The sequence below is a fragment of the Dermochelys coriacea genome, chromosome 3, assembly GCF_009764565.3.
Source record: "Dermochelys coriacea isolate rDerCor1 chromosome 3, rDerCor1.pri.v4, whole genome shotgun sequence".
Lineage (NCBI taxonomy): Eukaryota > Metazoa > Chordata > Testudines > Dermochelyidae > Dermochelys > Dermochelys coriacea.
Genome location: NC_050070.1, coordinates 129,137,812 through 129,160,961, shown reverse-complemented (window position 1 = coordinate 129,160,961; position 23,150 = coordinate 129,137,812). Strand labels below are relative to the sequence as shown.

The following is a 23,150-nucleotide window of genomic DNA, read 5'->3' as shown; positions in this document are numbered from 1 at the left end:
ACAACGAGGACGCAACTCGGCATCAGAGCGCCCCCTAGCACCTGCCCACACCGCTTCTGGAAGCCTATTTTCCCTCGGTTTCATCGGGAGCGGGAGCAAAACCAAAGCCATAGCCTGACTGTTTCTGCCTGGTTTTGAACCAGGGACCTTTCGCGTGTGAGGCGAACGTGATAACCGCTACACTACAGAAACCGACACTATCCTGCTAGGTACAGGGCCCTGAGTGGCTCCCTTTCGCTGGCCCAAAGCCTGCCTCGAGCTCCGGCCAGAGGGAGAAGGAGTTTAGCTGGCGTTCGCGGAAGCCCTTGGGGGAAATCACCGCCTCCGCTTGCAGGAGCAAAGAAGTAGGGCATTCGTGGTTCAGTGTTAGAATTCTCATTCACCACGCGGGAGGCCTGTGTTTGATTCACAGCCAATACAGCCCCTCTCTTGCCGTGGCCCCGGTTCTTTTGGTGTGCCTGGCTCGCTAGTGGCTCTCCCCACTACACTTCTGAGTACCAAAGTGTGCTTTATTTTCTGAGCTTCCCCAAAGGGATCTCTGGGCAGGGGTGCTGCTGTTCTTTGCCCTTTCCTTTCATTTAGAGGAGCTCTGCCGCCGGGCTAAGAGCAGTTTGCTGAGAAGCCTGCAGCTTCATTGGCAGTATTAAGCCCTCTCCCGCTCTTCATCTGGGGCCGCAGCACGTGCACATGCATGGGCAGGGCGAGCTCCAGCCACCAGGTCAACCCGCATGCGGCTCGGGAACCTGTTTCACCCCGAGGGAAGGGCCCGACAGGTCACTTCTCAGGCCCGTGGCTGCGGTTTCCATCCCAGCGGCTTGCTTGGATGGTGGGCATGGTAAGTACTGACTTAAGCAACACGGAGGGAAGTCAGTCCCCCCTTCAACCCCCACTCTCCCAGCCACCACACGCGCTCTTTGCCACCAGCTGCCCTTGTGGCACAATGGTAGCGCGTCAGACTTCAGATCAGAAACTTATGTGTTCAAATAACATCGGGTTCAAGCAGGAGACTGTTGTGCCTTTGTCCTGGTGTACCTTGCTTGGGGAGAGCATCTTTCCTAACTGGGCTGTGGTCTTTCTCTTTAGCAACCCCGCACAAGGCACAGTGAGCTTGCTTTTCCTTCGAAAGAGGTCAAAGGGAGGTCCAAAAGGACGGCCACCACACCGGACGGGCAGCAGGGGCACGTGCCACAAGCCAGGCAGGAGTCGAACCTGCAGTCTCCTGATCCGTAGTCAGACGCGTTATCCGTTGCGCCACTGGCCCCTGCGGCATAGCCTTTTGCTTACCTTGTCCACGCTGCCTAAGTGAGGCAGAACGGTAGCGTGAGGGAAGACCTTCTCTCTCTCAGCCCCGCTTTCCTCTCCCACCAAGGCAGGACAGAATGTAAGAGGAAAGGCAGCGGCGGGCACAGACCAGCAATGACGAGGATGCAACTCGGTGTCTGACATCCCCATGCACCTGCCCGCGCGCCTTGTACAAGCCTGTTTTTCCTCCGCTTCATCGGGAGCGGAAGTGGGAGCAAAAACCAAAGCCAAAGACTAAGCCATGCTCTTTCTGCCCAGTTTTGAGCAAAGGACCTTTCCCGTGTGAGGCGAACATGATAACCGCTACATTACAGAAACCAAGGGTAAGACACCTTTGGGTACAGGGCCCGGAGCAGCCCCCTTTGGCTGGCCTGAGGTCTCCCTCACGCCCTGGCCAGAGGTAGAAGGAGCCTAGCCGGCATGACCAAAGCCCTTGGCGGAAAGCACCACCTCTGCTGGCAAGCCCAAAGGAACAGAGCATTGGTGGTTCAGTGGTAGAATTCTCGCCCGCCACGCGGGAGACCCGTGTTCGATTCACGGCCAATGCAGCCTCTCTTGCCAGGGCCCGGGCTCTTTTCGTGTGCCTAGCTCAGCATCGGATTCCCCGCCCTACACCTCGGAGCGCCAAGGCGCGCTTTATTTGCTGCCTTTCTCCAAGGGCCCTCTTGTTAGGGGTGCTGCTGTTCTTTCCCTTTCCTTTCATTTTGAGGAGCCCAGCCATGGGGCCAAGAGCAGCTTGCTTAGAAATCTGCAGTTTCGGGGGCAATAATCAGCCCCTTCGTGCGCTTCAGCTGGGGCCCCAGCACGTGCACACGTGTGGTCTGGGAGACCTCCAGCCACCAGGTCAACCCGCATGCGACTCAGGAGCCTGCTTCACCTCGAGGTAAGGGCCCGACGGGTCACTTCTCAGGCCCGTGGGTACCGTTCCCATCCCAGCGGCTTGTTTGGATGGTGGGCATGGTAAGTCCTGGCTCATGCAACGCGGAGGAAAGTCAGTCCCTCCTTCCACCCCCCACCCTCCCAGCCACCACATGCTTTCCTCACTGCCACCTGACCTTGTGGTGCAACGTTAGCGTATGTGACTCCAAATCAGAAGGTTTTGTTTTCATATCCCATTAGTGTCTATCAGGTGAAGGTTGTGTCTTTCTCCTGGTGCAGATTGCATGGAGAGAGGGTCTCTCCTGACAGGGCCATGGCCTTTAGCAACCCCGCGTAGGGCCCATTGAGCTTGCTTTTCCTTCGAAAGAGGTCAAAGAGAGGCGCAAAAGAAGAGCCACAACACCGGACGGGCTGCAGGGTCACGTGCCACAAGCCAGGAAGGAGTCGAACCTGCACTCTCCTGATCTGTAGTCAGACGCGTTATCTGTTGCGCCACTGGCCCCCAGGGCATGGCCTTTTGCCTGCTGTGGCCACACTGCCTAACTGAAGGCGGAGAGGTAGCGTGAGGAAAAACCTTCTCTCTCCAAGCCCCGCTTTCCTCTCCCACCAGCGCAGGAGGGAACGCAAGAGGAAAGGCGAGCACAGACCAGCAACGACGAGGACGCAACTCGGCATCTGAGCGCCCCCTAGTACCTGCCCACACCGCTTCTGGAAGCCTATTTTCCCTCGGTTTCATCGGGAGCGGGAGCAAAACCAAAGCCACAGCCTGGCTGTTTCTGCCTGGTTTTGAACCAGGGACCTTTCGCGTGTGAGGCGAACGTGATAACCGCTACACTACAGAAACTGACGCTGTCCTGCTAGGTACAGGGCCCTGAGTGCCTCCCTTTCGCTGGCCCAAAGCCTGCCTGCAGCTCCAGCCAGAGGCAGAAGGAGTTTAGCCGGCGTTCGCGGAAGCCCTTGGGGGAAATCACCACCTCCGCTTGCGGGAACAAAGAAGTAGGCCATTCGTGGTTCAGTGTTAGAATTCTCATTCACCACGCGGGAGGCCTGTGTTTGATTCACAGCCAATACAGCCCCTCTCTTGCCGCGGCCCCGGTTCTTTTGGTGTGCCTGGCTCGCTAGTGGCTCTCCCCACTACACTTCTGAGTGCCAAGGTGCGTTTTATTTGCTGAGCTTCTCCAAAGGAGTCTCTGGGCAGGGGTGCTGCTGTTCTTTGCCCTTTCCTTTCATTTTGAGGAGCTCTGCCGCGGGGCTAAGTTTGCTGAAAAGCCTGCAGCTTCAATGGCAGTATTAAGCCCTCTCCCGCTCTTCATCTGGGGCCGCAGCACGTGCACATGCATGTGCAGGGTGAGCTCCAGCCACCAGGTCAACCCGCATGCGGCTTAGGAGCCTGCTTCACCCCGAGGGAAGGGCCCGACAGGTCACTTCTCAGGCCCGTGGGTGCGGTTTCCATCAGAGCAGCTTGCTTGGACGGTGGGCATGGTAAGTACTGACTCACGCAACACGGAGGAAAGTCAGTCCCCCCTTGTACCCCCACTCTCCCAGCCACCACACGCGCTCTTTGCCGCTAGCTGGCCTCGTGGCACAATGGTAGCGCGTCTGATATCAGATCAGAAACTTAAGTGTTCAAATAACATCGGGTTCAAGCAGGAGACTGTTGTGCCTTTGTCCTGGTGTACCTTGCTTGGGGAGAGCATCTTTCCTAACAGGTCTGTGGTCTTTCCCTTTAGCAACCCCGCACAGGGTCCAGTGAGCTTGCTTTCCCTTCGAAAGAGGTCAAAGGGAGGTCCAAAAGGACGGCCACCACACCGGACGGGCAGCCGGGGCACGTGCCACAAGCCAGGCAGGAGTCGAACCTGCAGTCTCCTGATCCGTAGTCAGACACGTTATCCGTTGCGCCACTGGCCCCTGCGGCATAGCCTTTTGCTTACCTTGTCCACGCTGCCTATGTGAGGCAGAACAGTAGCGTGAGGGAAGACCTTCTCTCTCTCAGCCCCGCTTTCCTCTCCCACCAAGGCAGGAGAGAATGCAAGAGGAAAGGCAGCGGTGGGCACAGACCAGCAATGACGAGGAAGCAACTCGGTGTCTGAGCGTCCCCATGCACCTGCCCGCGCCTTGTGCAAGCCTGTTTTCCCTCCGCTTCATCGGGAGTGGAAGTGGGAGCAAAAACCAAAACCAAAGCCAAAGCCAGGCTCTTTCTGCCCAGTTTTGAGCCAAGGATCTTTCCCGTCTGAGGCGAACATGATAACCGCTACATTACAGAAACCAAGGGCCAGCCACCTTTGGGTACAGGGCCCGGATCGGCCCCCTTTGGCTGGCCTGAGGTCCGCTTCACGCCCCGTCCAGAGGCAGAAGGAGCCTAGCCGGCATGACCAAAGCCCTTGGCGGAATGCACCGCCTCTGCTGGCAAGCCCAAAGGAGCAGAGCATTGGTGGTTCAGTGGTAGAATTCTCGCCTGCCACGTGGGAGACCCGTGTTCGATTCACGGCCAATGCAGCCCCTCTTTTGCCAAGGCCCGGACTCTTTTCGTGTGCCTAGCTCAGCAACGGATTTCCCGCCCTCCGACAAGGTGCGCTTTATTTGCTGCCTTTCTCCAAAGGCCCTCTTGTTAGGTTTCAGAGTAGCAGCCGTGTTAGTCTGTATTCGCAAAAAGAAAAGGAGTACCGGTGGCACCTTAGAGACTAACAAATTTATTAGAGCATAAGCTTTCGTGAGCTACAGCTCACTTCATCGGATGCATTTGGTGGAAAAAACAGAGGAGAGATTTATATACACACACACAGAGAACATGAAACAATGGGTTTATCATACACACTGTAAGGAGAGTGATCACTTAAGATAAGCCATCACCAGCAGCAGGCGGGGGAAAGGAGGAAAACCTTTCATGGTGACAAGCAAGGTGGGCTAATTCCAGCAGTTAACAAGAATATCAGAGGAACAGTGGGGGGTGGGGTGGGAGGGAGAAATACCATGGGGAAATAGTTTTACTTTGTGTAATGACTCATCTATTCCCAGTCTCTATTCAAGCTTAAGTTAATTGTATCCAGTTTGCAAATTAATTCCAATTCAGCAGTCTCTCGTTGGAGTCTGTTTTTGAAGCTTTTTTGTTGAAGTATAGCCACTCTAAGATCTGTGATCGAGTGACCAGAGAGATTGAAGTGTTCTCCAACTGGTTTTTGAATGTTATAATTCTTGACGTCTGATTTGTGTCCATTCATTCTTTTACGTAGAGACTGTCCAGTTTGGCCAATGTACATGGCTGAGGGGCATTGCTGGCACATGATGGCATATATCACATTGGTAGATGCTCAGGTGAACGAGCCTCTGATAGTGTGGCTGATATGATTAGGCCCTATGATGGTATCCCCTGAATAGATATGTGGACAGAGTTGGCAACGGGCTTTGTTGCAAGGATAGGTTCCTGGGTTAGTGGTTCTGTTGTGTGGTGTGTGGTTGCTGGTGAGTATTTGCTTCAGATTGGGGGGCTGTCTGTAAGCAAGGACTGGTCTGTCTCCCAAGATCTGTGAGAGTGATGGGTCGTCCTTCAGGATAGGTTGTAGATCCTTGATGATGCGTTGGAGAGGTTTTAGTTGGGGGCTGAAGGTGATGGCTAGTGGCGTTCTGTTGTTTTCTTTGTTGGGCCTGTCCTGTAGTAGGTGACTTCTGGGTACTCTTCTGGCTCTGTCAATCTGTTTCTTCACTTCAGCAGGTGGGTATTGTAGTGGTAGGAATGCATGATAGAGATCTTGTAGGTGTTTGTCTCTGTCTGAGGGATTGGAGCAAATGCGGTTATATCGTAGCGCTTGGCTGTAGACAATGGATCGAGTGGTATGATCTGGATGAAAGCTAGAGGCATGTAGGTAGGAATAGCGGTCAGTAGGTTTCCGATATAGGGTGGTGGTTATGTGACCATCGCTTATTAGCACCATAGTGTCCAGGAAGTGGATCTCTTGTGTGGACTGGTCCAGGCTGAGGTTGATGGTGGGATGGAAATTGTTGAAATCATGGTGGAATTCCTCGAGAGCTTCTTTTTCATGGGTCCAGATGATGAAGATGTCATCAATGTAGCGCAAGTAGAGTAGGGGCATTAGGGGACGAGAGCTGAGGAAGCGTTGTTCTAAGTCAGCCATAAAAATGTTCAATCTCTCTGGTCACTCGATCACAGATCTTAGAGTGGCTATACTTCAACAAAAAAGCTTCAAAAACAGACTCCAACGAGAGACTGCTGAATTGGAATTAATTTGCAAACTGGATACAATTAACTTAGGCTTGAATAGAGACTGGGAATGGATGAGTCATTACACAAAGTAAAACTATTTCCCCATGGTATTTCTCCCTCCCACCCCACCCCCCACTGTTCCTCTGATATTCTTGTTAACTGCTGGAATTAGCCTACCTTGCTTGTCACCATGAAAGGTTTTCCTCCTTTCCCCCCCCTGCTGCTGGTGATGGCTTATCTTAAGTGATCACTCTCCTTACAGTGTGTATGATAAACCCATTGTTTCATGTTCTCTGTGTGTGTGTATATAAATCTCTCCTCTGTTTTTTCCACCAAATGCATCCGATGAAGTGAGCTGTAGCTCACGAAAGCTTATGCTCTAATAAATTTGTTAGTCTCTAAGGTGCCACCGGTACTCCTTTTCTTTTTTCCTCTTGTTAGGGGTGCTGCTGTTCTTTCCCTTTCCTTTCATTTTGAGGAGCCCAGCCATGGGGCCAAGAGCAGCTTGCTTAGAAACCTGCAGTTTCGGGGGCAGTAATCAGCCCCTTCGCGCGCTTCAGCTGGGGCCGCAGCACGTGCACACGTGTGGTCTGGGAGACCTCCAGCCACCAGGTCAACCCGCATGCGACTCAGGAGCCTGCTTCACCTCGAAGGAAGGGCCCTACGGATCCCTTCTCAGGCCTGTGGGTGCCGTTCCCATCCCATTGGCTTGCTTGGATGGTGGGCATGGTAAGTCCTGGCTCACGCAACACGGTGGAAAGTCAGTCTCTCCTTCCACCCCCCACTCTCCCAGCCACCACATGCTTTCCTCACTGCCACCTGACCTTGTGGTGCAACGTTAGCGTATCTGACTCCAAATCAGAAGGTTTTGTGTTCATATCCCATTGGTGTCAACCAGGTGAAGGTTGTGTCTTTCTCCATTGCAGCTTGCATGGAGAGATGGTCTCTCCTGACAGGGCCATGGCCTTTAGCAACCCCGCGCAGGGCCCATTGAGCTTGCTTTTCCTTCGAAAGAGGTCAAAGAGAGAGGTCAAACCCCGCTTTCCTCTCCCACCAGCGCAGTTGGGAACGCAAGAGGAAAGGAAGCTGCGAGCACAGACCAGCAACGAGGACGCAACTCGGCATCGGAGCGCCCCCTAGCACCTGCCCACACCGCTTCTGGAAGCCTATTTTCCCTCGGTTTCATCGGGAGCGAGAGCAAAACTAATGACACAGCCTGACTGTTTCTGCCTGGTTTTGAACCAGGGACCTTTCGCGTGTGAGGCGAACGTGATAACCTCTACACTACAGAAACCAATGCTATCCTGCTAGGTACAGGGCCCTGAGTGGCTTCCTTTCGCTGGCCCAAAGCCTACCTCGAGCTCCGGCCAGAGGGAGAAGGAGTTTAGCTGGTGATCGCGGAAGCCTTTGGGGGAAATCACCACCTCCGCTTGCAGGAACAAAGAAGTAGGGCATTCGTGGTTCAGTGTTAGATTTCTCACTCACCACGCGGCAGGCCTGTGTTTGATTCACAGCCAATACAGCCCCTCTCTTGCCGCGGCCCCGGTTCTTTTGGTGTGCCTGGCTCGCTAGTGGCTCTCCCCACTACACTTCTGAGTACCAAAGTGCGCTTTATTTGCTGAGCTTCTCCAAAGGGGTCTCTGGGCAGGGGTGCTGCTGTTCTTTGCCCTTTCCTTTCATTTTGAGGAGCTCTGCCGCGGGGCTAAGAGCAGTTTGCTGAAAAGCCTGCAGCTTCATTGGCAGTATTAAGCCCTCTCCCGCTCTTCATCTGGGGCCGCAGCACGTGCACATGCATGGGCAGGGCGAGCTCCAGCCACCAGGTCAACCCGCATGCGGCTCAGGAACCTGTTTCACCCCGAGGGAAGGGCCCGACAGGTCACTTCTCAGGCCCGTGGGTGCGGTTTCCATCCCAGCGGCTTGCTTGGATGGTGGGCATGGTAAGTACTCACTCACGCAACACGGAGGAAAGTCAGTCCCCCCTTCCACCCCTACTCTCCGAGCCACCACAAGCGCTCTTTGCCACCAGCTGGCCTCATGGCACAATGGTAGCGCGTCAGAATTCAGATCAGAAACTTATGTGTTCAAATAACATCGGGGTCAAGCAGGAGACTGTTGTGCCTTTGTCCTGGTGTACCATGCTTGGGGAGAGCATCTTTTCTATCAGGACTGTGGTCTTTCCCTTTAGCAACCCCGCACAGGGCCCAGTTAGCTTGCTTTTCCTTGGAAAGAGGTCAAAGGGAGGTCCAAAAGGACGGCCACCACACCGGACGGGCAGCAGGGGCACGTGCCACAAGCCAGGCAGGAGTCGAACCTGCAGTCTCCTGATCCGTAGTCAGACGCGTTATCCGTTGCGCCACTGGCCCCTGCGGCATAGCCTTTTGCTTACCTTGTCCACGCTGCCTAAGTGAGGCAGAACGGTAGCGTGAGGGAAGACCTTCTCTCTCTCAGCCCCGCTTTCCTCTCCCACCAAGGCAGGAGAGAATGCAAGAGGAAAGGCAGCGGTGGGCACAGACCAGCAATGACGAGGATGCAACTCGGTGTCTGAGCGTCCCCATGCACCTGCCCGCGCGCCTTGTGCAAGCCTGTTTTCCCTCCGCTTCATCGGGAGCGGAAGTGGGAGCAAAAACCAAAGCCAAAGACTAAGCCATGCTCTTTCTGCCCAGTTTTGAGCCAAGGACCTTTCCCGTGTGAGGCGAACATGATAACCGCTACATTACAGAAACCAAGGGTAAGACACCTTTGGGTACAGGGCCCGGAGCGGCCCCCTTTGGCTTGCCTGAGGTCCGCCTCACGCCCCGGCCAGAGGTAGAAGGAGCCTAGCCGGCATGACCAAAGCCCTTGGCGGAAAGCACCGCCTCTGCTGGCCAGCCCAAAGGAGCAGAGCATTGGTGGTTCAGTGGTAGAATTCTTGCCCGCCACGCGGGAGACCCGTGTTCGATTCACGGCCAATGCAGCCCCTCTCTTGCCAGAATCCGGGCTCTTTTCGTATGCCTAGCTCAGCAACGGATCCCCGCCCTACACCTCGGAGCGCCAAGGTTCGCTTTATTTGCTGCCTTTCTCCAAGGGCCCTCTTGTTAGGGGTGCTGCTGTTCTTTCCCTTTCCTTTTATTTTGAGGAGCCCAACCACGGGGCCAAGAGGAGCTTGCTTAGAAACTTGCAGTTTCGGGGGCAGTAATCAGCCCCTTCGCGCTCTTCCGCTGAGGTCGCAGCATGTGCACATGCGTGGGCTGGGCGACCTCCAGATACCAGGTCAACCCGCATGCGGCTCAGGAGCCTCCTTCACCTCGAGGGAAGCGCCCGACAAGTCATTTTTCAGGCCCATGGGTGCCATTCCCATCCCAGCGGCTTGGTTGGACGGTGGGCATGGTAAGTCCTGGCTCACGCAACAAGGAGGAAAGTCAGTCCCCCCTTCCACCCCCACTCTCCCAGCCACCACATGCTTTCCTCCTTGCTACCTGACCTTGTGGTGCAACGTTAGCATATCTGACTCCAAATCAGACGGTTTTGTGTTCATATCCCGTTGGTGTCAACATGGTGAAAGGTTGTGTCTTTCTTCTGGTGTGCCTTCCTTGGGGATAGCGTCTCTCCTGACAGCGCCGTAGCCTTTAGCAATCCTGCGCAGGGCCCATTGAGCTTGCTTTTCCTTCGAAAGAGGTCAAAGAGAGGTGCAAAAGAAGAGCCACAACACCGGATGGGCAGCAGGGGCACGTGTCACAAGCCAGGCAGGAGTCGAACCTGCACTCTCCTGATCCGTAGTCAGACGCATTATCTGTTGCGCAACTGGCCCTCGGGCCACGGCCTTTTGCCTGCGTGGCCGCACTGCCTAACTGAAGGCGGAGAGGTAGCGTGAGGAAAGACCTTCTCTCTCCAAGCCCCGCTTTCCTCTCCCTCCAGCGCAGGAGAGAACGCAAGAGGAAAGGCAGCGGCGGGTACAGACCAGCAACGGCGAGGACTTAACTCAGCGTCTGAGCGCGTCTGAGCACCTGCCCGTGCCCCTTGTGGAAGCCTGTTTTCCCTCCGCTTCATCGGGAGCGGGAGCAAAAGCCAAAATCAAAGCCTGGCTGTTTCTGCTCGGTTTTGAAACAGGGACTGTTTGCGTGTGAGGCAAATGTGATAACTACTACAGGACAGAAACTGATGCTATGCTGCTGCGTACAGGGCCCTGAGTGGCTCCCTTTCGCTGGCCCGAAGCCTGCCTCGGGCTCCGGCCAGAGGTAGAAGAGTTTGGCCAATGTTCGCAAAAGCCCTTGGGGGAAAGCACCGCCTCCGCTTGTAGGGTCAAAGAAGTAGGGCATTAGTGGTCCAGCGGTAGAATTCTCACTCACCACGCAGGAAGCCTGTGTTCGATTCACAGCCAATGCATCCCCTCTCTTGTTGGGGCCTCAGCTCTTTTCCTCTGCCTGGCTCGCCAGCAGCTCCCCGCCCTACGCCTCTGAGCGCCAAGGTGCGCTTTATTTGCTGAGTTTCTCAAAGGGGCCTCTTGGCAGGCTGCTGTTCTTTGCCCTTTCCTTTCATTTTGAGGAGCCCTGCCGCGGGGCCAAAAGCAGCTTCCTGAGGAGCCTACAGATTTGGGGGCAGTATTCACCCCTTCCCACTCTTCATCTGGGGCAGTAATACCTGCACAAGCGTGGGCTGGGAGACCTCCAACCACCAGGTCAACCCGCATACGGCTAAGAAGCCTGCTTCACCCTGAGGGAAGGGCCCGACGGGTCACTTCTCAGGCCCGTGGGTGCGGTTCCCATCACAGCGGCTTGGTAGGACGGTGGGCATGGTAAGTCCTGGCCCACGCAACATGGAGAAAAGTCAGTCTGCCCTTCCGCCCCAACTCTCCCAGCCAACACATGCTCTCTTTGCTGCCAGCTGGCCTTGTGGCGCAATGGTAGCGTGTCTGACTCCAGATCAGAAGGTTATGTGTTCAAATCACATCGGGGTCAAGCAGGTGACTGTTGCCCCTTTGTCCCGGTGCACGTTGATTGGGGAGAGCATCTCTCCTGACAAGGCCGTGGCCTTTCCCTTTAGCAACCCCACGCAGGGCCCAGTGAGCTTGCTTTTCCTTTGAAAGAGGGCAAAGGGAGGCACAAAAGGATGGCCACCGCACTGGACGGGCAGCAGGGGTACGTGCCACAAGCCAGGCAGGAGTCGAACCTGCAGTCTCCTGATCCGTAGTCAGACGCGTTATACGTTGTGCCACTGGCCCCTGGGGCACGGCCTTTTGCCTGCCGTGGCCGCAATGCCTAAGTGAGGCAGAACGGTAGCGTGAGGGAAGACCTTCTCTCTCTCAGCCCCGTTTTCCTCTCCCACGAAGGCAGGAGAGAATGCAAGAGGAAAGGCAGCGGCGGGCACAGACCCGCAATGATGAGGATGCAACTCGGCGTCTGAGCGCCCCCGAGCACCTGCTCGTGCTCCTTGTGGAAGCCTGTTTTCCCTCCGCTTCAATGGAAGCAGAAGCAGGAGCAAAAACCAAAGACAAAGACAAAGCCGGGCTCTTTCTGCCCAGTTTTGTGCCAAGGACCTTTCCCGTGTGAGGCGAACATGATAATCGCTACATTACAGAAACCAAGGGCCGGCCGCCTTTGGGTACAGGGCCCGGAGCGGCCCCCTTTGGCTAGCCTGAGGTCCGCCTCACGCTCCGGCCAGAGGCAGAAGGAGCCTAGCCAGCATGACCAAAGCCCTTGGCGGAAAGCACCGCCTCTGCTGGCAAGCCCAAAGGAGCAGAGCATTGGTGGTTCAGTGGTAGAATTCTTTCCCGCCACGCGGGAGACCCGTGTTCGATTCACGGCCAATGCAGCCCCTCTCTTGCCAGGGCCCGGGCTCTTTTCGTGTGCCTAGCTCAGCAACGGATTCCCCTCCCTACACCTCGGAGCGCCAAGGTGCGCTTTATTTGCTGCCTTTCTCCAAGGGCCCTCTTGTTAGGGGTGCTGTTGTTCTTTCCCTTTCCTTTCATTTTGAGGAGCCCAGCCATGGGGCCAAGAGCAGCTTGCTTAGAAACCTGCAGTTTCGGGGGCAGTAATCAGCCCCTTCGCACGCTTCAGCTGGGGCCGCAGCACGTGCACACGTGTGATCTGGGAGACCTCCAGCCACCAGGTGAACCCGCATGCGACACAGGAGCCTGCTTCACCTCGAGGGAAGGGCCCGACGGGTCACTTCTCAGGCCCGTGGGTGCCGTTCCCATCCCAGCGGCTTGCTTGGATGGTGGGCATGGTAAGTCCTGGCTCATGCAACAAGGAGGAAAGTCAGTCCCTCCTTCCACCCCCCACTCTCCCAGCCACCACATGCTTTCCTCACTGCCACCTGACCTTGTGGTGCAACGTTAGCGTATCTGACTCCAAATCAGAAGGTTTTGTGTTCATATCCCGTTGATGTCAACCTGGTGAAGGTTGTGTCTTTCTTCTGGTGTGCCTTCCTTGGGGATAGCGTCTCTCCTGACAGCACCGTAGCCTTTAGCAATCCTGCGCAGGGCCCACTGAGCTTGCTTTTCCTTCGAAAGAGGTCAAAGAGAGGCGCACAAGAAGAGCCACAACACCCGACGGGCAGCAGGGGCACGTGCCACAAGCCAGGAAGGAGTCGAACCTGTACTCTCCTGATCCGTAGTCAGACGTGTTATCTGTTGCGCCACTGGCCCCCAGGGCATGGCCTTTTGCCTCCTGTGGCCACACTGCCTAACTGAAGGTGGAGAGCTAGCATGAGGAAAGACCTTCTTTCTCGAAGCCCCGCTTTCCTCTCCCACCAGCGCAGGAGGAAACGCAAGAGGAAAGGCAGCGGCAAGTACAGACCAGCAACGACGAGGACGCAACTCGGCGTCTGAGCGCCCCCTAGCACCTGCCAACACCACTTCTGGAAGCCTATTTTCTCTCCGTTTCATCGGGAGCGGGAGCAAAACCATAACCACAGCCTGGCTGTTTCTACCTGGTTTTGAACCAGGGACCTTTCGCGTGTGAAACGAACGTGATAACCGCTACACTACAGAAACCGACCCTTTCCTGCTGGGTACAGGGCCCTGAGTGGCTCCCTTTCGCTGGCCCAAAGCCTGCCTCGAGCTCCGGCCAGAGGCAGAAGGAGTTTAGCCGGCATTCGCGGAAGCCCTTGGGGGAAATCACCACCTCCGCTTGCAGAGCCAAAGAAGTAGGGCATACGTGGTTCAGTGTCAGAATTCTCACTCACCACACGGCAGGCCTGTGTTTGATTCACAGCCAATACAGCCCCTCTCTTGCCACGGCCCCAGTTCTTTTGGTGTGCCTGGCTCGCTAGTGGCTCTCCCCCCTACACTTCTGAGTGCCAAGGTGCGCTTTATTTGCTGAGCTTCTCCAAAGGGGTCTCTGGGCAGGGGTGCTGCTGTTCTTTGCCCTTTCCTTTCATTTTGAGGAGCTCTGCCGCGGGGCTAATAGCAGCTTGCTGAAAAGCCTGCAGCTTCATTGGCAGTATTAAGCCCTCTCCCGCTCTTCATCTGGGGCCGCAGCCCGTGCACATGCATGAGCTGGGCGAGCTCCAGCCACCAGGTCAACCCACATGTGGCTCAGGAGCCTGCTTCACCCCGTGGGAAGGGCCCGACAGGTCACTTCTGAGGCCCGTGGGTGCGGTTTCCATCCCAGCGGATTGGTTGGACGGTGGGCATGGTAAGTACTGGCTCACGCAACATGGAGGAAAGTCAGTCTGCCCTTCCATCCCAACTCTCCCATCCACCACACGCTCTCTTTGCTGCCAGCTGGCCTCGTGGCGCAATGGTAGCGCGTCTGACTCCAGATCAGAAGGTTATGTGTTCAAATCACATCGGGGTCAAGCAGGTGACTGCTGCGCCTTTGTCCCGGTGCACCTTGCTTGGGGAGAACATCTTTCCTGACAGGGCTGTGGCTTTTCCCTTTAGCAACCCGCGCAGGGCGCAGTGAGCTTGCTTTTCCTTCGAAAGAGGTCAAAGGGAGGCGCAAAAGGATGGCCACCGCACCGGACGGGCAGCAGGGGCACGTGCCACAAGCCAGGCAGGAGTCGAACCTGCAGTCTCCTGATCCGTAGTCAGACGCGTTATCCGTTGCGCCACTGGCCCCTGGGGCACGGCCTTTTGCCTGCTGTGGCCGCACTGCCTAAGTGAGGAAGAACGGTAGCGTGAGGGAAGACCTTCTCTCTCTCAGCCCCGTTTTCCTCTCCCACGAAGGCAGGAGAGAATGTAAGAGGAAAGGCAGCAGCGGGCACAGACCCGTAATGACGAGGATGCAACTCGGCATCTGAGCGCCCCCGAGCACCTGCCCGCGCTCCTTGTGGAAACCTGTTTTCCCTCCGCTTCATTGGAAGCAGAAGCAGGAGCAAAAACCAAAGACAAAGACAAAGCCAGGCTCTTTCTGCCCAGTTATGAGCCAAGGACCTTTCCCGTGTGAGGTGAACATGATAAATGCTACATTACAGAAACCAAGGGCTGGCCGCCTTTGGGTACAGGGCCAGAGCGGCCCCCTTTGGCTAGCCTGAGGTCCACCTCACGCCCCGGCTAGAGGCAGAAGGAGCCTAGCCAGCATGACCAAAGCCCTTGGCGGAAAGCACCGCCTCTGCTGGCAAGCCCAAAGGAGCAGAGCATTGGTGGTTCAGTGGTAGAATTCTCGCCCGCCACGCGGGAGACCCGTGTTCGATTCACGGCCAATGCAGCCCCTCTCTTGCCAGGACCCGGGCTCTTTTCGTGTGCCTAGCTCAGCAACGGATCCCCGCCCTACACCTCGGAGCGCCAAGGTGCGCTTTATTTGCTGCCTTTCTCCAAGGGCCCTCTTGTTAGGGGTGCTGCTGTTCTTTCCCTTTCCTTTTATTTTGAGGAGCCCAACCACGGGGCCAAGAGGAGCTTGCTTAGAAACCTGCAGTTTCGGGGGCAGTAATCAGCCCCTTCGCGCTCTTCCGCTGGGGTCGCAGCATGTGCACATGCGTGGGCTGGGCGACCTCCAGATACCAGGTCAACCCGCATGCAGCTCAGGAGCCTCCTTCACCTCGAGGGAAGCGCCCAACAAGTCATTTTTCAGGCCCATGGGTGCCATTCCCATCCCAGCGGCTTGGTTGGACGGTGGGCATGGTAAGTCCTGGCTCACGCAACAAGGAGGAGAGTCAGTCCCCCCTTCCACCCCCACTCTCCCAGCCACCACATGCTTTCCTCCTTGCTACCTGACCTTGTGGTGCAACGTTAGCATATCTGACTCCAAATCAGACGGTTTTGTGTTCATATCCCGTTGGTGTCAACCTGGTGAAGGTTGTGTCTTTCTTCTGGTGTGCCTTCCTTGGGGATAGCGTCTCTCCTGACAGCGCCGTAGCCTTTAGCAATCCTGCGCAGGGCCCATTGAGCTTGCTTTTCCTTCGAAAGAGGTCAAAGAGAGGTGCAAAAGAAGAGCCACAACACCGGATGGGCAGCAGGGGCACGTGTCACAAGCCAGGCAGGAGTCGAACCTGCACTCTCCTGATCCGTAGTCAGACGCATTATCTGTTGCGCAACTGGCCCTCGGGCCACGGCCTTTTGCCTGCGTGGCCGCACTGCCTAACTGAAGGCGGAGAGGTAGCGTGAGGAAAGACCTTCTCTCTCCAAGCCCCGCTTTCCTCTCCCTCCAGCGCAGGAGAGAACGCAAGAGGAAAGGCAGCGGCGGGTACAGACCAGCAACGGCGAGGACTTAACTCAGCGTCTGAGCGCGTCTGAGCACCTGCCCGTGCCCCTTGTGGAAGCCTGTTTTCCCTCCGCTTCATCGGGAGCGGGAGCAAAAGCCAAAATCAAAGCCTGGCTGTTTCTGCTCGGTTTTGAAACAGGGACTGTTTCCGTGTGAGGCAAATGTGATAACTACTACACGACAGAAACTGATGCTATGCTGCTGCGTACAGGGCCCTGAGTGGCTCCCTTTCGCTGGCCTGAAGCCTGCCTCGGGCTCCGGCCAGAGGTAGAAGAGTTTGGCCAATGTTCGCAAAAGCCCTTGGGGGAAAGCACCGCCTCCGCTTGTAGGGTCAAAGAAGTAGGGCATTAGTGGTCCAGCGGTAGAATTCTCACTCACCACGCAGGAAGCCTGTGTTCGATTCACAGCCAATGCATCCCCTCTCTTGTTGGGGCCTCAGCTCTTTTCCTCTGCCTGGCTCGCCAGCAGCTCCCCGCCCTACGCCTCTGAGCGCCAAGGTGCGCTTTATTTGCTGAGTTTCTCAAAGGGGCCTCTTGGCAGGCTGCTGTTCTTTGCCCTTTCCTTTCATTTTGAGGAGCCCTGCCGCGGGGCCAAAAGCAGCTTCCTGAGGAGCCTACAGATTTGGGGGCAGTATTCACCCCTTCCCACTCTTCATCTGGGGCAGTAATACCTGCACAAGCGTGGGCTGGGAGACCTCCAACCACCAGGTCAACCCGCATACGGCTAAGAAGCCTGCTTCACCCTGAGGGAAGGGCCCGACGGGTCACTTCTCAGGCCCGTGGGTGCGGTTCCCATCACAGCGGCTTGGTAGGACGGTGGGCATGGTAAGTCCTGGCCCACGCAACATGGAGAAAAGTCAGTCTGCCCTTCCGCCCCAACTCTCCCAGCCAACACATGCTCTCTTTGCTGCCAGCTGGCCTTGTGGCGCAATGGTAGCGTGTCTGACTCCAGATCAGAAGGTTATGTGTTCAAATCACATCGGGGTCAAGCAGGTGACTGTTGCCCCTTTGTCCCGGTGCACGTTGATTGGGGAGAGCATCTCTCCTGACAAGGCCGTGGCCTTTCCCTTTAGCAACCCCACGCAGGGCCCAGTGAGCTTGCTTTTCCTTTGAAAGAGGGCAAAGGGAGGCACAAAAGGATGGCCACCGCACTGGACGGGCAGCAGGGGTACGTGCCACAAGCCAGGCAGGAGTCGAACCTGCAGTCTCCTGATCCGTAGTCAGACGCGTTATACGTTGCGCCACTGGCCCCTGGGGCACGGCCTTTTGCCTGCCGTGGCCGCAATGCCTAAGTGAGGCAGAACGGTAGCGTGAGGGAAGACCTTCTCTCTCTCAGCCCCGTTTTCCTCTCCCACGAAGGCAGGAGAGAATGCAAGAGGAAAGGCAGCGGCGGGCACAGACCCGCAATGATGAGGATGCAACTCGGCGTCTGAGCGCCCCCGAGCACCTGCTCGTGCTCCTTGTGGAAGCCTGTTTTCCCTCCGCTTCAATGGAAGCAGAAGCAGGAGCAAAAACCAAAGACAAAGACAAAGCCGGGCTCTTTCTGCCCAGTTTTGTGCCAAGGACCTTTCCCGTGTGAGGCGAACATGATAATCGCTACATTACAGAAACCAAGGGCCGGCCGCCTTTGGGTACAGGGCCCGGAGCGGCCCCCTTTGGCTAGCCTGAGGTCCGCCTCACGCTCCGGCCAGAGGCAGAAGGAGCCTAGCCAGCATGACCAAAGCCCTTGGCGGAAAGCACCGCCTCTGCTGGCAAGCCCAAAGGAGCAGAGCATTGGTGGTTCAGTGGTAGAATTCTTTCCCGCCACGCGGGAGACCCGTGTTCGATTCACGGCCAATGCAGCCCCTCTCTTGCCAGGGCCCGGGCTCTTTTCGTGTGCCTAGCTCAGCAACGGATTCCCCGCCCTACACCTCGGAGCGCCAAGGTGCGCTTTATTTGCTGCCTTTCTCCAAGGGCCCTCTTGTTAGGGGTGCTGTTGTTCTTTCCCTTTCCTTTCATTTTGAGGAGCCCAGCCATGGGGCCAAGAGCAGCTTGCTTAGAAACCTGCAGTTTCGGGGGCAGTAATCAGCCCCTTCGCACGCTTCAGCTGGGGCCGCAGCACGTGCACACGTGTGATCTGGGAGACCTCCAGCCACCAGGTGAACCCGCATGCGACACAGGAGCCTGCTTCACCTCGAGGGAAGGGCCCGACGGGTCACTTCTCAGGCCCGTGGGTGCCGTTCCCATCCCAGCGGCTTGCTTGGATGGTGGGCATGGTAAGTCCTGGCTCATGCAACAAGGAGGAAAGTCAGTCCCTCCTTCCACCCCCCACTCTCCCAGCCACCACATGCTTTCCTCACTGCCACCTGACCTTGTGGTGCAACGTTAGCGTATCTGACTCCAAATCAGAAGGTTTTGTGTTCATATCCCGTTGATGTCAACCTGGTGAAGGTTGTGTCTTTCTTCTGGTGTGCCTTCCTTGGGGATAGCGTCTCTCCTGACAGCACCGTAGCCTTTAGCAATCCTGCGCAGGGCCCACTGAGCTTGCTTTTCCTTCGAAAGAGGTCAAAGAGAGGCGCACAAGAAGAGCCACAACACCCGACGGGCAGCAGGGGCACGTGCCACAAGCCAGGAAGGAGTCAAACCTGTACTCTCCTGATCCGTAGTCAGACGCGTTATCTGTTGCGCCACTGGCCCCCAGGGCATGGCCTTTTGCCTCCTGTGGCCACACTGCCTAACTGAAGGTGGAGAGCTAGCGTGAGGAAAGACCTTCTTTCTCGAAGCCCCGCTTTCCTCTCCCACCAGCGCAGGAGGAAACGCAAGAGGAAAGGCAGCGGCAAGCACAGACCAGCAACGACGAGGACGCAACTCGGCGTCTGAGCGCCCCCTAGCACCTGCCAACACCACTTCTGGAAGCCTATTTTCTCTCCGTTTCATCGGGAGCGGGAGCAAAACCATAACCACAGCCTGGCTGTTTCTACCTGGTTTTGAACCAGGGACCTTTCGCGTGTGAGGCGAACGTGATAACCGCTACACTACAGAAACCGACCCTTTCCTGCTGGGTACAGGGCCCTGAGTGGCTCCCTTTCGCTGGCCCAAAGCCTGCCTCGAGCTCCGGCCAGAGGCAGAAGGAGTTTAGCCGGCATTCGCGGAAGCCCTTGGGGGAAATCACCACCTCCGCTTGCAGAGCCAAAGAAGTAGGGCATACGTGGTTCAGTGTTAGAATTCTCACTCACCACACGGCAGGCCTGTGTTTGATTCACAGCCAATACAGCCCCTCTCTTGCCACGGCCCCAGTTCTTTTGGTGTGCCTGGCTCGCTAGTGGCTCTCCCCCCTACACTTCTGAGTGCCAAGGTGCGCTTTATTTGCTGAGCTTCTCCAAAGGGGTCTCTGGGCAGGGGTGCTGCTGTTCTTTGCCCTTTCCTTTCATTTTGAGGAGCTCTGCCGCGGGGCTAATAGCAGCTTGCTGAAAAGCCTGCAGCTTCATTGGCAGTATTAAGCCCTCTCCCGCTCTTCATCTGGGGCCGCAGCCCGTGCACATGCATGAGCTGGGCGAGCTCCAGCCACCAGGTCAACCCACATGTGGCTCAGGAGCCTGCTTCACCCCGTGGGAAGGGCCCGACAGGTCACTTCTGAGGCCCGTGGGTGCGGTTTCCATCCCAGCGGATTGGTTGGACGGTGGGCATGGTAAGTACTGGCTCACGCAACATGGAGGAAAGTCAGTCTGCCCTTCCATCCCAACTCTCCCATCCACCACACGCTCTCTTTGCTGCCAGCTGGCCTCGTGGCGCAATGGTAGCGCGTCTGACTCCAGATCAGAAGGTTATGTGTTCAAATCACATCGGGGTCAAGCAGGTGACTGCTGCGCCTTTGTCCCGGTGCACCTTGCTTGGGGAGAACATCTTTCCTGACAGGGCTGTGGCTTTTCCCTTTAGCAACCCGCGCAGGGCGCAGTGAGCTTGCTTTTCCTTCGAAAGAGGTCAAAGGGAGGCGCAAAAGGATGGCCACCGCACCGGACGGGCAGCAGGGGCACGTGCCACAAGCCAGGCAGGAGTCGAACCTGCAGTCTCCTGATCCGTAGTCAGACGCGTTATCCGTTGCGCCACTGGCCCCTGGGGCACGGCCTTTTGCCTGCTGTGGCCGCACTGCCTAAGTGAGGAAGAACGGTAGCGTGAGGGAAGACCTTCTCTCTCTCAGCCCCGTTTTCCTCTCCCACGAAGGCAGGAGAGAATGTAAGAGGAAAGGCAGCAGCGGGCACAGACCCGTAATGACGAGGATGCAACTCGGCATCTGAGCGCCCCCGAGCACCTGCCCGCGCTCCTTGTGGAAACCTGTTTTCCCTCCGCTTCATTGGAAGCAGAAGCAGGAGCAAAAACCAAAGACAAAGACAAAGCCAGGCTCTTTCTGCCCAGTTATGAGCCAAGGACCTTTCCCGTGTGAGGTGAACATGATAAATGCTACATTACAGAAACCAAGGGCTGGCCGCCTTTGGGTACAGGGCCAGAGCGGCCCCCTTTGGCTAGCCTGAGGTCCACCTCACGCCCCGGCTAGAGGCAGAAGGAGCCTAGCCAGCATGACCAAAGCCCTTGGCGGAAAGCACCGCCTCTGCTGGCAAGCCCAAAGGAGCAGAGCATTGGTGGTTCAGTGGTAGAATTCTCGCCCGCCACGCGGGAGACCCGTGTTCGATTCACGGCCAATGCAGCCCCTCTCTTGCCAGGACCCGGGCTCTTTTCGTGTGCCTAGCTCAGCAACGGATCCCCGCCCTACACCTCGGAGCGCCAAGGTGCGCTTTATTTGCTGCCTTTCTCCAAGGGCCCTCTTGTTAGGGGTGCTGCTGTTCTTTCCCTTTCCTTTTATTTTGAGGAGCCCAACCACGGGGCCAAGAGGAGCTTGCTTAGAAACCTGCAGTTTCGGGGGCAGTAATCAGCCCCTTCGCGCTCTTCCGCTGGGGTCGCAGCATGTGCACATGCGTGGGCTGGGCGACCTCCAGATACCAGGTCAACCCGCATGCAGCTCAGGAGCCTCCTTCACCTCGAGGGAAGCGCCCAACAAGTCATTTTTCAGGCCCATGGGTGCCATTCCCATCCCAGCGGCTTGGTTGGACGGTGGGCATGGTAAGTCCTGGCTCACGCAACAAGGAGGAGAGTCAGTCCCCCCTTCCACCCCCACTCTCCCAGCCACCACATGCTTTCCTCCTTGCTACCTGACCTTGTGGTGCAACGTTAGCATATCTGACTCCAAATCAGACGGTTTTGTGTTCATATCCCGTTGGTGTCAACCTGGTGAAGGTTGTGTCTTTCTTCTGGTGTGCCTTCCTTGGGGATAGCGTCTCTCCTGACAGCGCCGTAGCCTTTAGCAATCCTGCGCAGGGCCCATTGAGCTTGCTTTTCCTTCGAAAGAGGTCAAAGAGAGGTGCAAAAGAAGAGCCACAACACCGGATGGGCAGCAGGGGCACGTGTCACAAGCCAGGCAGGAGTCGAACCTGCACTCTCCTGATCCGTAGTCAGACGCATTATCTGTTGCGCAACTGGCCCTCGGGCCACGGCCTTTTGCCTGCGTGGCCGCACTGCCTAACTGAAGGCGGAGAGGTAGCGTGAGGAAAGACCTTCTCTCTCCAAGCCCCGCTTTCCTCTCCCTCCAGCGCAGGAGAGAACGCAAGAGGAAAGGCAGCGGCGGGTACAGACCAGCAACGGCGAGGACTTAACTCAGCGTCTGAGCGCGTCTGAGCACCTGCCCGTGCCCCTTGTGGAAGCCTGTTTTCCCTCCGCTTCATCGGGAGCGGGAGCAAAAGCCAAAATCAGAGCCTGGCTGTTTCTGCTCGGTTTTGAAACAGGGACTGTTTGCGTGTGAGGCAAATGTGATAACTACTACACGACAGAAACTGATGCTATGCTGCTGTGTACAGGGCCCTGAGTGGCTCCCTTTCGCTGGCCTGAAGCCTGACTCGGGCTCCGGCCAGAGGTAGAAGAGTTTGGCCAATGTTCGCAGAAGCCCTTGGGGGAAAGCACCGCCTCCGCTTGTAGGGTCAAAGAAGTAGGGCATTAGTGGTCCAGCGGTAGAATTCTCACTCACCACGCAGGAAGCCTGTGTTCGATTCACAGCCAATGCATCCCCTCTCTTGTTGGGGCCTCGGCTCTTTTCCTCTGCCTGGCTCGCCAGCAGCTCCCCGCCCTACGCCTCTGAGCGCCAAGGTGCGCTTTATTTGCTGAGTTTCTCAAAGGGGCCTCTTGGCAGGCTGCTGTTCTTTGCCCTTTCCTTTCATTTTGAGGAGCCCTGCCGCGGGGCCAAAAGCAGCTTCCTGAGGAGCCTACAGATTTGGGGGCAGTATTCACCCCTTCCCACTCTTCATCTGGGGCAGTAATACCTGCACAAGCGTGGGCTGGGAGACCTCCAACCACCAGGTCAACCCGCATACGGCTAAGAAGCCTGCTTCACCCTGAGGGAAGGGCCCGACGGGTCACTTCTCAGGCCCGTGGGTGCGGTTCCCATCACAGCGGCTTGGTAGGACGGTGGGCATGGTAAGTCCTGGCCCACGCAACATGGAGAAAAGTCAGTCTGCCCTTCCGCCCCAACTCTCCCAGCCAACACATGCTCTCTTTGCTGCCAGCTGGCCTTGTGGCGCAATGGTAGCGTGTCTGACTCCAGATCAGAAGGTTATGTGTTCAAATCACATCGGGGTCAAGCAGGTGACTGTTGCCCCTTTGTCCCGGTGCACGTTGATTGGGGAGAGCATCTCTCCTGACAAGGCCGTGGCCTTTCCCTTTAGCAACCCCACGCAGGGCCCAGTGAGCTTGCTTTTCCTTTGAAAGAGGGCAAAGGGAGGCACAAAAGGATGGCCACCGCACTGGACGGGCAGCAGGGGTACGTGCCACAAGCCAGGCAGGAGTCGAACCTGCAGTCTCCTGATCCGTAGTCAGACGCGTTATACGTTGCGCCACTGGCCCCTGGGGCACGGCCTTTTGCCTGCCGTGGCCGCAATGCCTAAGTGAGGCAGAACGGTAGCGTGAGGGAAGACCTTCTCTCTCTCAGCCCCGTTTTCCTCTCCCACGAAGGCAGGAGAGAATGCAAGAGGAAAGGCAACGGCGGGCACAGACCCGCAATGATGAGGATGCAACTCGGCGTCTGAGCGCCCCCGAGCACCTGCTCGTGCT

General features: G+C 56.8%; 20 non-coding genes across 20 annotated transcripts; 10 read left to right on the top strand and 10 right to left on the bottom strand.

Annotated features, from left to right (window-relative positions):
- Nucleotides 1–119: 119 nt before the first annotated feature.
- Nucleotides 120–192, bottom strand: TRNAV-CAC. The gene has a single exon. It is a non-coding gene; the product is annotated as a tRNA-Val (tRNA).
- Nucleotides 193–1,188: 996 nt separating this feature from the next.
- TRNAR-ACG lies at nucleotides 1,189–1,261 on the bottom strand. Its single transcript has one exon. It is a non-coding gene; the product is annotated as a tRNA-Arg (tRNA).
- A 518-nt stretch (nucleotides 1,262–1,779) lies between these two features.
- On the top strand, nucleotides 1,780–1,850 carry TRNAG-GCC. The gene has a single exon. It is a non-coding gene; the product is annotated as a tRNA-Gly (tRNA).
- A 1,102-nt stretch (nucleotides 1,851–2,952) lies between these two features.
- TRNAV-CAC lies at nucleotides 2,953–3,025 on the bottom strand. The gene has a single exon. It is a non-coding gene; the product is annotated as a tRNA-Val (tRNA).
- A 991-nt stretch (nucleotides 3,026–4,016) lies between these two features.
- Nucleotides 4,017–4,089, bottom strand: TRNAR-ACG. Its single transcript has one exon. It is a non-coding gene; the product is annotated as a tRNA-Arg (tRNA).
- A 517-nt stretch (nucleotides 4,090–4,606) lies between these two features.
- On the top strand, nucleotides 4,607–4,677 carry TRNAG-GCC. Its single transcript has one exon. It is a non-coding gene; the product is annotated as a tRNA-Gly (tRNA).
- Nucleotides 4,678–7,621: 2,944 nt separating this feature from the next.
- On the bottom strand, nucleotides 7,622–7,694 carry TRNAV-CAC. The gene has a single exon. It is a non-coding gene; the product is annotated as a tRNA-Val (tRNA).
- A 996-nt stretch (nucleotides 7,695–8,690) lies between these two features.
- Nucleotides 8,691–8,763, bottom strand: TRNAR-ACG. The gene has a single exon. It is a non-coding gene; the product is annotated as a tRNA-Arg (tRNA).
- A 519-nt stretch (nucleotides 8,764–9,282) lies between these two features.
- Nucleotides 9,283–9,353, top strand: TRNAG-GCC. Its single transcript has one exon. It is a non-coding gene; the product is annotated as a tRNA-Gly (tRNA).
- Nucleotides 9,354–11,262: 1,909 nt separating this feature from the next.
- TRNAW-CCA lies at nucleotides 11,263–11,334 on the top strand. Its single transcript has one exon. It is a non-coding gene; the product is annotated as a tRNA-Trp (tRNA).
- A 1,963-nt stretch (nucleotides 11,335–13,297) lies between these two features.
- TRNAV-CAC lies at nucleotides 13,298–13,370 on the bottom strand. The gene has a single exon. It is a non-coding gene; the product is annotated as a tRNA-Val (tRNA).
- Nucleotides 13,371–14,104: 734 nt separating this feature from the next.
- On the top strand, nucleotides 14,105–14,176 carry TRNAW-CCA. Its single transcript has one exon. It is a non-coding gene; the product is annotated as a tRNA-Trp (tRNA).
- Nucleotides 14,177–14,365: 189 nt separating this feature from the next.
- TRNAR-ACG lies at nucleotides 14,366–14,438 on the bottom strand. Its single transcript has one exon. It is a non-coding gene; the product is annotated as a tRNA-Arg (tRNA).
- A 518-nt stretch (nucleotides 14,439–14,956) lies between these two features.
- Nucleotides 14,957–15,027, top strand: TRNAG-GCC. Its single transcript has one exon. It is a non-coding gene; the product is annotated as a tRNA-Gly (tRNA).
- Nucleotides 15,028–16,935: 1,908 nt separating this feature from the next.
- Nucleotides 16,936–17,007, top strand: TRNAW-CCA. The gene has a single exon. It is a non-coding gene; the product is annotated as a tRNA-Trp (tRNA).
- A 1,963-nt stretch (nucleotides 17,008–18,970) lies between these two features.
- Nucleotides 18,971–19,043, bottom strand: TRNAV-CAC. The gene has a single exon. It is a non-coding gene; the product is annotated as a tRNA-Val (tRNA).
- Nucleotides 19,044–19,777: 734 nt separating this feature from the next.
- Nucleotides 19,778–19,849, top strand: TRNAW-CCA. Its single transcript has one exon. It is a non-coding gene; the product is annotated as a tRNA-Trp (tRNA).
- A 189-nt stretch (nucleotides 19,850–20,038) lies between these two features.
- TRNAR-ACG lies at nucleotides 20,039–20,111 on the bottom strand. Its single transcript has one exon. It is a non-coding gene; the product is annotated as a tRNA-Arg (tRNA).
- A 518-nt stretch (nucleotides 20,112–20,629) lies between these two features.
- Nucleotides 20,630–20,700, top strand: TRNAG-GCC. The gene has a single exon. It is a non-coding gene; the product is annotated as a tRNA-Gly (tRNA).
- A 1,908-nt stretch (nucleotides 20,701–22,608) lies between these two features.
- TRNAW-CCA lies at nucleotides 22,609–22,680 on the top strand. The gene has a single exon. It is a non-coding gene; the product is annotated as a tRNA-Trp (tRNA).
- The last annotated feature ends 470 nt before the right edge of the window (nucleotides 22,681–23,150 follow it).